At 27.0% G+C, this 11899-nt stretch overlaps 1 long non-coding RNA gene across 13 annotated transcripts; it reads right to left on the bottom strand.

The window, feature by feature from the left end:
* Positions 1 to 3705: 3705 nt before the first annotated feature.
* Positions 3706 to 11596, bottom strand: LOC110927024. 13 transcript variants are annotated; one of them, XR_004884055.1, is made up of 16 exons: positions 11481 to 11596; positions 11233 to 11253; positions 11101 to 11121; positions 9846 to 9896; positions 9664 to 9749; positions 9379 to 9513; positions 9221 to 9241; positions 8833 to 9113; positions 7373 to 7446; positions 7048 to 7139; positions 6618 to 6685; positions 6454 to 6538; positions 6164 to 6231; positions 5686 to 5789; positions 5278 to 5334; positions 3706 to 3890 (listed from the first exon to the last, which is right to left on the bottom strand). It is a non-coding gene; the product is annotated as an uncharacterized LOC110927024 (long non-coding RNA). The 13 variants fall into 13 exon arrangements; XR_004884056.1 differs by lacking the exon at positions 3706 to 3890 and adding an exon at positions 4858 to 5134; XR_004884060.1 differs by lacking the exon at positions 3706 to 3890 and adding an exon at positions 10842 to 10849 and having other exon boundaries at positions 5117 to 5334.
* Positions 11597 to 11899: the final 303 nt, after the last annotated feature.

Here is an 11899-nt window from a genome sequence, read left to right as displayed (position 1 = left end):
AGTAGAAAGAATACAAGATATGATAAAAAGGAAAGTCACTCACACTCCTCCTGATTGGGCAAATTCAAAAGAAATATTCCTGACAAGCAGTTGGAACTAAAAAGAATGAAAGAAGAATTGGTTGTTGCTGATTTTGGCACCAAAAGACAAGTAGCTAGATGGAAGGAAGATATAGTCAGGTCAACCTACAAAAGGTTGGAGGAATTAAGGAAGAAAGATCCTAAAATCCCTAAAAAACCTGACTATCCTGAAGCAGCGGTTTCAAAATGACCATCAAAGCTGCAAATCAGGAAATCCACTGCTCTAGTTGGTACTTCCTCTTACAAAAGGAGGAGACAAAGCCAGTTAGGAGTTGAGACAGTTCAAGATATTCTTTCGGGCAATATAGTTTTAAAAGAAGGCGTGTTAAGAACGTTAAAAGAAGAACTTGAACAAGAAAATTCTGCTACCACTGCTCAGCCAGTGATGAATCGGCCAGCCTCTCCAAATACTTCTGCAAATAAGCATCTCCCAAGAAACCCACCAGGCTCAAAAATACAAAAGTGGGCAACTGACAAACAGACCCGCGTATTGACTTTGCTCAGGTCTGGTGGAGAAGTGAAGATAATATCAAGGGAACAAGCTCTTGGCCTGAGTCTTGAAGATTTGCAGGATCTCCTTGATCTTCCACTTAGCAGGGATGATGAAGATACAGATGCCCTTAACTTTGAATTGCAATTTAAAGGCCAGATAAGGGAGCTGTTGATGAGGCAATAAAATATCCACAATAATGAAGAGTTTTGGCATTATCTGTTCCAGGGGGAGATTGTTGGGATTGAACCCTATCAGAGGAACATATAATGTAAAGCCAAAACTGGATCAGCTCAGTGGATTCAGAATAAGCAGATGCTGATATACATATCTCTCCCCTTGAAAGTGATTACAACAACTGATGACCTCCTATCTGCTGATCTTACTAACTGCTGACCAATAACTGCTGCTCAATTAAAGATCTGATGAAGACTCAAGTCCTGCTGATTCAATCTACTGCCTTGAGTCAAGCACTGCTGATCTGGATAAGTGCTGCTGGGTTCACAGCAGTAGAAGGTTGCAGCAATAGTTCTAAAGTCTGTTTGTAACAGAATGTATTAGCAGTAGTTCAATAGAAGCAGTGTCTGTATAGATCAGAGGTTAGAGTTTGTTAGGAGGTTAGATGTCACTTTCATGGTGATGTCAGCTAAAGATGCTCAGTAGTTTGCAAGTGCTTATAAATAGTACAGTACTTTGTACTGTTCTATTAGCTCTTCACATCATTCGTCTTCTTTGCATGAACAAACTGCTGAGCTCTAGCTGAGGGGGAGTTTGCATTCATTCATCATCATTGTAATCGTAATTGAAATAAATTCAATCATTCGGTTCTTTGTGTAAAGATGTTTGATTAAAGTATTACTCTCATTTGATTGTATGCAAAGTTTGTTATCATTTTAATTCCGCTGCACAACTCATCCATTTTCCATTTTAACTTCAAACAAAAATACAATCAAAAGGAAACTCAGATCCAACAAGATCAAAGTTAAATTACATTTCCTTGGATCTGGAGCTCTTTTGCAATTATTAATTTGGAGATGTGATAGTTAGTAGTTGTTTTGTTTTGTTTCCCCCCTCCTTTATGTTAGCAAGCGATAGAAGATGTGTGCTGTTTGTTTCTGTTTTGATGGTTATAAAAGTCTTTTGGGTCGAAAAAAAGTGGAGGTTATGATTTCATAATTAAAAAGACTTTAAGAGTTTTCGGTCAATTTGTAAAAAAAAAAACGTTTGCTTTTTTTTTAAACTGATTATCTAAAGTCACAATAATCAAAATTTATATGCAAGTCCAAGCCATGATTATTGATGTTTTATTTCTAAATCTAGGTTTTTTTAGGTGCAATTTGATTTCCTATTACCTGCAAATCCAGAATTTTGGATGGGATAAAATTGTGTTTAATATAAAATTTAAATATCCAAACCCGTGAGTATTCACGGGAGATAACCTAGTTCTAAATATATAATATGTAAATAATACAAATGCAATATTAAAAATATATATGCAGTTTAAGACATTCTATTATTTCCTATTGCATTTGTATTATTTACATATTATATATTTAGAATTTTTTTTACTAAAGTTTATTAAAGATTTTTTTAAACATCAAATTAATTTATTAGTTTCTTTTATCGATATAATTTGTCTAATGTTTTGATTTTATAAACACATACTTACATGTACATAAAAAATACCTTTTAGTTTGAGTAGTTTTAAAACGCCCGTTATAATATATATAATTATAAAAATATTCTGGATATTACAAGGAATTTATTTTAAAAGAATTTGTGTTTCAGTTATACTTTATATAAAAAGTAATTTATCTTGTCAATATTATTTACTTTGTAAAAATATTAAAATCAGAATTTTTATAAAATAAATTTAAAACTATTTTTTATGTATGTTTATATATATAAATATATAATTATTAACAAATAATAATGTTTTTTAATAAAAAATATTTTACCATATATATAACAACATTTTGCACAAATCAACCTTTATGTTATAAATAATATTTTTCCACAAATCAACCTTTATGTTATAAAAGACCATAGTACCCTCACATGCAAAGCATGTGAGGTAACTTAACCGAGTTTTTGGATGACGCTGTTGTAAAGGTTATAGAATGTTACAAAACATGAATATAAACGTTGAGTTTTGCCGATTTCATAGTCAAAGGTATGAAATGCAGTTTAGGTATAACATAAAGGTTGATTTATGCAATTTATTTTTTTATTTTTTTTATAAGATCTAATTGATAAAACTATTATAGAAAATACATAATCACCAATATGCCACCATATTAATTAAAATACATAATCCGTATTGCGTATTGCAGACATTTAATGATAATGATACATTTGTTAAGATACTAGGTTATAGACCCGCATATTACACGGGTTGAATAAAGACAACATCTTACGTAAACATGCGTAACACATGAGACTATAACCTAGTGACTTAGATAATAATAATATATAATTATAATAATATAACAATTACAAATAAATAATAATAACAATAACAACTTTTTTCATACGTCCATGAGGTTTGTATTTTTTTGTCATTTTCATCCACCCCATTAACTTTATCAAAAAAGTCAGTTAAAGAGGGTATTTTTGTTATTTTACTTATTTAATTTATTGTTTTTTTAATCCAAATAAAACTCACCCCATTAATTTATATCAGTGGTCAAATATGAACTTAAGGAACTATTTAAATATCTTCTACAACAATGAGACTTAACTTAATCATTGTTGATATTAAATTACAAAAATAAAAATAAATAAATAATATGCTACAATAATATAAGATAAATATTTATATGTATTACGTCTATCTATAGTTATGTATAAATTAATAACTTGGATATATTAATATGATATAATCACAATACGTATTTATTTATTGTTGTGTATAGATTAATAAATTGTATATTAATATGATATAATAATAATAATATTAAGTTAAATCTTAATGCTATGTGGCATTAACTTGAATCCTAGAATGTCATGTGACATTAACTTGAATCTTTTATTAGTATTACATATACATATACTAGGTTATCACCCGCGAACTTCGCGGGTAGAAAAATTTACTTTATATTAATCGAGTTATGTCATTAAATAAAATAAAATACATGTTTTCAAACGTAATTTTTTTATAATTGTTTTGAATTGAAAGTTGTAGTCAATGGGTTGCGAGTAAGGTCAGAAACTTCGGGCAAGAACCGGAGGCAGAAACTTGCCTCTCTGAACGACCCATGAAACAAAAACAAAAAAACTTTTATTTTTATAATAAAATATACACATGAAGTTGTTCGAACCTGCAAAACAAACTCATTTAATTAGATTTAGAAGTGGCAACTCTCTCTCTATCCTCTTTTCTGTGTGTTAAATTATTCTTTTTTTCCTTTTCCTTTCAGTTTTTTGTTCAGAATATAATTCAGATTATAACAACCTCTCATTTTTTATACTTAAATGTGAATCTAATTGTTCAAACTTATTTGTCTACAATCAACAAAATCTCATATAACCAGCAATTTCATGCACAATCAAAGGTGTCACAATCAAACACAAACATAATTCAATCTACACATTTCTCAAAACACAATCTCTAACATCACTAACCTGTAGCAATAATTCAAAACCCTAACTAATGTGTTGTGCACTCACTAATATCTGCTACACATGTCTCACTTATTCATCTTCACAACTTCAAACACATCTTATCTAACACCTTATGCCAATCAACAAAATCTCATATATGCATAAACCTTGAATATTACTCAAACACATCTTATTTAATGAATCAAAATAAAAACACATAAACCTTGAATATTACTCAATTTATGACTACTATCCCACAAAACAAAACTTTGTCAACAAATTATACTAACTTATGCAATGGTAAACCATAAAAATAACAAATTAATTTAGATGATTAGCCTTGCAGAAAACCCAAATCGGGAAAGTTTACCAGAATTGTTAGCGAAAAAAATCAGACTCAGATTGGGTTACTCAAGCGGATATTAATCACGAAAAAAATCAGACTCAGATTGCCATTACTTCAAAATTTAAATTTAAAATAATGATTGAGTTCAAAATTTAAAATTTAAAATCTGAAAATCAAATCACTAATATCCAATCCCGTAAATCAAGCAAACTTATTAGGAAAGTCTAACCTTTAAAATTTAAATTCAATTTACAGTTTCGAAATTTAAAATCAAACACATTAATGGCAAACTTTCAAATCTAATAAGTTATGTTCAAACTTATTTGTCTACAATCAACAAAATCTCATATAACCAGCAATTTCATACACAATCAAAGGTGTCGCAATCAAACACAGACATAATTCAATCTACACATTTCTCATAACACAATCTCTAACATCACTAACCTGTAGCAATAATTCAAAACCCTAACTAATGTGTTGTGCACTCACTAATATCTGCTACACATGTCTCACTTATTCATCTTCACAACTTCAAACACATCTTATCTAATACCTTATGCCAATCAACAAAATCTCATACATCAATCAGCGATACAATGCACAATCAAATACCTCACAATCAATTTCAAACATCAATCAATATACAAAATTTCTCAAGGCACAAATTTTAATATCACTAACCTAATGCGCTACTACTCAATAATGTGTCGGTGCCATGAAAAAACATCATAACCTTAACTAATGTGTTAACTTACCAAGGATCAAGGCTGTATATTTTCCCAATGTTGTTTGTCCGACGCATCGTCACAAATCTAGCAACCGAGTCAATCAAATTATTAGTTAAAACCAAATAAACAAAGTATACTAATATCCAATCCCGTAAATCAAGCAAACTTATTAGGAAAGACTAACTTTTCAAATTTAAATTCAATTTACAGATTCGAAATTTAAAATCAAACACATTAATGGCAAACTTTCAAATTTAAATTTAACATAATAATTGACTTCGAAATTGAAAATTTAAAATCAAACACAATAATGGTTTATTTCAAAATTTAAATTTAGATTAATGATTAACTTCAAAATTTAAAATTTAAAATCTGAAAATCAAATCACTAATATCTAATCCCGTAAATCAATCAAACTTATTAGGAAAGTCTAACCTTACGAATCAAAACCAACCATGGTACCAATTTATAGCAATAGCAAGCATATCTCTGTCCAACATAGTTGCAGCCAAAAACTCCGGACCATCCAAAATAAACACCTAATGAATCAAAATAAAAGCACATCCCTAAAATTACAAATAATATAGTCAAAGCATCTCATAAAAAACATCAGGATTTCAAAGCATTCAAAATTTAAAATCAAACACAATAATGGTTTACTTCAAAATTTAAATTTAAAATAATGATTGACTTCAAAATTTAAAATTTAAAATCTGAAAATCAAATCACTAATATCCAATCCCATAAATCAAGCAAACTTATTAGGAAAGTCTAACCTTTCAAATTTAAATTCAATTTACAGATTTGAAATTTAAAACCAAACACATTAATGGAAAACTTTCAAATTTAAATTTAAAATAATGATTGATTTCAAAATTTAAAATTTAAAAATCAAATCACTAAGGAAACATACCAAAAATATAGGATCATATTACTCAATAAACTTTAACAACGAATGAGAGTTGTTTTTAGGATCCATAACTGCAAATGAAGTAACCATTGTTTTAAAAAATATATAATGGTAATATATTTATAGAAACAAAGACTATTTACAGAAACCGAATCATAATTCCGAATACAAAAATAATCTTTAACAACAATAATCTGTTTATAGAAACAAAAACAACTTTAAAATTGAAATCAAAGGCATCTTTAAAGAATTAACAACTAACTAAATACAAAATTTATAACTCAATGACTCACGATAAATCATCATCAATAATTTTAAGACATTGACATATGGAAGTTGTTCTCCCCACAATAAGGTTGCAAAATCATATGGTATTTCCTATCAATCGAAACAAAAAAAAACATATAAGTTGCAATAACTTATTGTGTGCACAAAACTGAAAACTTAAGAAACATACCAAAAATATAGGATCATAGTCCCCAATCAACTTTAACAACGAAGGAGCGTTGTTTTCATGATCCATAACTGCAATGGAAGTAACCACTGTTTTTTAAAAAAATATATAACGGTAATCTATTTATAGAAACAAAGTCTATTTACATAAACTGAATCATAATTTCGAATACAAAAATCATCTTTAACAACACTAATCTATTTATAGAAACAAAAACAACTTTAAAAAGAAATTAAAGACATCTTTAAAGAATTAACAATTAACTAAGTACAAAAATCATAACTAAATACAAAAAAATTATAACTCACAAAACAAACCATAAGAACTTCAGAAGATAATCACATAAAATTTCAAATTAACACCTAAAGACAAAAATAAAAAAGAAAGACTATACATATCAAAAAACAAACAACACCAACAAAACTAAACTAACCTGTTTTTGGTCGACGAACAATTCGAAAAATATAGGATCATAGTCCTCAATCGACTTTAATAACGAAGGAGCATTGTTTTCATTATCCATAACTGCAAACGAAGTAACCATTGTTTAAAAAAAAAATATAACGGTAATCTATTTATAGAAACAAAGTCTATTTACAGAAACCGAATCATAATTTCGAATACAAAAATCATCTTTAACAACACTAATCTATTTATAGAAACAAAAACAGATTTAAAAAGAAATTAAAGACATCTTTAAAGAATTAAAAACTAATTAAATACAAAAATTATAACTCACAAAACAGTGCAAGATATACCTTTCCTTCAACTTCTCATAGGAACCCATTCAATAGTTCCTTGTAGGGGAAGGAGTCTAAAAGAAGCTCTTCACCTAAAATTACAAAACACAAAAAGTTTGTGAGATATGCAACTCGAGTACAAAAACAATAGTCAAAGACTCGAAGCATCCCTAAAGTTACAAATAATATAGTCAAAGCATCTCATAAAAAAACATCAAGATTTCAAAGCATACAAAATTTAAAATCAAACACAATAATGGTTTACTTCAAAATTTAAATTTAAAATAATGATTGACTTCAAAATTTAAAATCTGAAAATCAAATCACTAATATCCAATCCCGTAAATCAAGCAAACTTATTAGGAAAGTCTAAACTTTCAAATTTAAATTTAATTTACAGATTCGAAATTTAAAATGAAACACATTAATGGAAAACTTTTAAATTTAAAATTTAAATAGAAACCTTAATTCCAGAAAAATTATCATACTAAAAATAAATCACTAAAATTTGAATTTGAGGTTTCAAAAAAAAAAAATCATTAACGAAATTTAAACTGTGACAATCAAAATAAGGATTTTTTTATTAGTACTCAACAAATGATCGTTAAATAATTAATTAAAAGTGTAATACCATATAAGAAAACAAATATTATATATATTTTGATAAAAAAATAAATTATATACATCAAAATTATTTCTCATTCTATTGTAGTTTTCATTTTACTTAAATATGATTGTTAATTAATAAAGAAACAAATTTATCTAAAATAACTTTGATATGTTATTGCATTATAAATGGAAATATTACTTTACAAAACTTTGGAAATTACGAATAGACAAAATCGACCAAATAATTTAACATAAATAAATTATCATTGTTTTGTTAATTATTATAAATTTTATAAGTTTCCTAAAATTAATAATAAGTTAATAAAAATATAAGATATACATCTAGAAATAAGTCAACATACAAATTCAAACATCTACTTATTTGGTAATTTGACTGTTATGTTTTATCGTGTGTAAGATATATTCAATTGTTGTATTTTTAATAAAAATATATAAAACTAACATTCGTATTGAAAAAAATACATAAGTAACTATCATAATTCGAACAAAATATCAAATCAGAAATACTCACATCAGAAAAAACTATGGAGGACAGACTCGGTTCAGAAATAAATATCTATAACTGCAAAGGAAGTAAGCAATTTTTTAAAAAAATATAACTGTAACATATTTATAGAAACAATGTCTAATTAAAGAAACAGACTTGTAATTCAAATTTCAAAAATTAACCTTAAAAAACAGTGGTCTATTTATAGGAAAAAATAAATTTTAAAAAGAAATTAAATGTTTCTTTAAAGCTAAATTGAACAAATGATAACTGAAAAATCAAAGAATATGAACTTCAAAACATTGATAATTTAATAAGAATAAAACACACTATATATATAAAAAAAATATGATAAACTAACCTCTGTTGCTTGACGAATGGTGGGATTCATATTGTTATAACGGATGTAAGGAATCACATGAAAAAATACAACAACCAAAATCATTAACTGCGATAAATGTGGAATAGATGATTAAGAAAAACCCGAAAACTTGATTTTATACATAACAAAAATCAACAAAAAACATCTGATGTAGATTTTGGTTTAAGAAAAAAATAAACATGTTCAATCTCTTAGATTAAAGATGTATACTACATAAACAACCGAGTAAAACAACATACCTTCAAGATTTATGGTCTGATCTACAAAATCAGAAAAAAAGAAGTTAATATAGTTAAAAAAATTAAACATGTTCAATCGCTTAGATTAAAGATGAATACTACATAAACAACAGAGTAAAACAACATACCTTCAAGATATATAGGCGGATCTACAAAAAATCAGGAAAAAAAGGTTAATAGAAGTAGAAAGATTAAACAAAATAAAAACATCATAAAATCTTTGAAAAATCTGAAATGACTATTAAATCCTGAGACTACTTTTCCAGCTTTGCTTTCAAATACAAACCTTCATTGTTCTCACAATCACCCATACGCGGTTTAGTGGAAGACTGAGAAGAACATAAATCCACATCATAAACGGCATCCAAATTACGCTTAAGTTCATTCTCCAGCATCTTCTACCCAACATTGTATTAAGATTCTGATAGTAGTTAAAAGATAAATGAAAGCGTATTAAGATTCTGATAGTAGTTAAAATATAAATGAAACCATATTTTAAAATGAACAACAAAATATAAATAAAAATTTAGTTGATAAAATTAGAAAAATTAAAATAATAAATTTTGCTCACTTTTCCTTAAATGTCAGTATCTGATCAAAATTGTCGTTAAATGAAAAGTCGTGTACCATCAAAATTTGTAGATATCCCTCATTTACCTGTTATTAAGTAACATAAATACACATCACATTTACTCGAAATATTGAAGCTTAAGATTGAGCCATTTTCAAATTAACATGAGATTGAACACTTACCTTGCATAACCCAACTTTGATCAAAACAAAACCTCAATTGCAAATAGAAAACTGTGACAATCAAAATAAGGATTTTTTTATTAGTACTCAACAAATGATCGTTAAATAATTAATTAAAAGTGTAATACCATATAAGAAAACAAATATTATATATATTTTGATAAAAAAAATAAATTATCTACATCAAAATTATTTGTCATTCTATTGTAGTTTCCATTTTACTTAAATATGATTGTTAATTAATAAAGAAATAAATTTATCTAAAATAACTTTGATATGTTATTGCATTATAAATGGAAATATTACTTTACAAAACTTTGGAAATTACGAATAGACAAAATCGACCAAATAATTTAACATAAATAAATTTTCATTGTATTGTTAATTATTATAAATATTTATAAGTTTCCTAAAATTAATAATAAGTTAATAAAAATATAAGATATACATCTAGAAATAAGTCAACATACAAATTCAAACATCAACTTATTTGGTAATTTGACTGTTATGTTTTATCGTGTGTAAGATATATATTCAATTGTTGTATTTTTTAATAAAAATATATAAAACTAACATTCGTATGAAAAAAATACATAAGTAACTATAATAATTCGAACAAAATATCAAATCAGAAATACTCACATCAAAAATACTCATATCAGAAAAAACTATGGAGAACAGACTCGGTTCAGAAATAAATATCTATAACTGCAAAGGAAGTAAGCAATTCTTAAAAAAAATATAACAGTAACATATTTATAGAAACAATGTCTAATTAAAGAAACAGACTTGTAATTCAAATTTCAAAAATTAAACTTAAAAAACAGTGGTCTATTTATAGGAAAAAAATAAATTTTTAAAAGAAATTAAATGTTTCTTTAAAGCTAAATTGAACAAATGATAACTGAAAAATCAAAGAATATGAACTTCAAAACATTGATAATTTAATTAGAATAAAACACACTATATATATCAAAAAAAATATGATAAACTAACCTCTGTTGCTTGACGAATGGTGGTATTCAGATTGTTATAACGGATGTAAGGATCACATGAAAATATACAACAACCAAAATCATTAACTGCGATAAATGTGGAATAGATGATTAAGAAAAACCCGGAAACTTGATTTTATACATAACAAAAATCAACAAAAAACATCTGACGTAGATTTCGGTTTAAGAAAAAAATAAACATGTTCAATCTCTTAGATTAAAGATGTATACTACATAAACAACCGAGTAAAACAACATACCTTCAAGATTTATGGTCTGATCTACAAAATCAGGAAAAAAAAAAGAGGTTAATATAGTTAAAAAAATTAAACATGTTCAATCGCTTAGATTAAAGATGAATACTACATAAACAACAGAGTAAAACGACATACCTTCAAGATATATAGGCGGATCTACAAAAAATCAGGAAAAAAAAGGTTAATAGAAGTAGAAAGAACAAAGATTGAACATACCTTTAAATACAAAGGAATAACATAAATTCAACATCAGATCTTCATTCGGAACATATAATAACGAAGATTTAAGTTCGATTTGGTGTACGGAATAACATAAAATCAACATCCGATCTTCATTCAGAACATATAATAACAAAGATTTAACTTCGATTTGGTGTATTTACCTTTGATCTTGATTCAATGTTGAAAATCCGGTGAGAAGATGACGATTCTAGAAGAAAGAGAAGAGAGAAAAGAGTAAAGTTGTGGTAGGTATGTATGATTGTTATGACAATTCACATAGGTTTTATATGATCCGAATATATTCCGAAAAAAAAAACCCGACCCAATACATAAAACGGATCCCGCCTCTTTTCTATAGAAATTGTGAATGTAGAAAGCAAAATGAGATTTCCCTCCCAAACCAAATTGCCACATCAGCTTACATGGCCAAAGACAAATGCCACATAGCCCAAATCCATCTCATTTATATATATATATAGATATAGATAGGGAAAAGATATATCGAAAACCCACCTTAGTTAAGGAAACCCAGAAAACTTCATCTCCACCATTCATCTCATTTGATCAATGGTGGATATTA

Source organism: Helianthus annuus, chromosome 2 (genome assembly GCF_002127325.2).
Source record: "Helianthus annuus cultivar XRQ/B chromosome 2, HanXRQr2.0-SUNRISE, whole genome shotgun sequence".
NCBI classification, from domain to species: Eukaryota; Viridiplantae; Streptophyta; class Magnoliopsida; order Asterales; family Asteraceae; genus Helianthus; species Helianthus annuus.
Note: the sequence above shows the minus strand (reverse complement) of the source record. Positions and strands in the feature narration are given on the sequence as shown.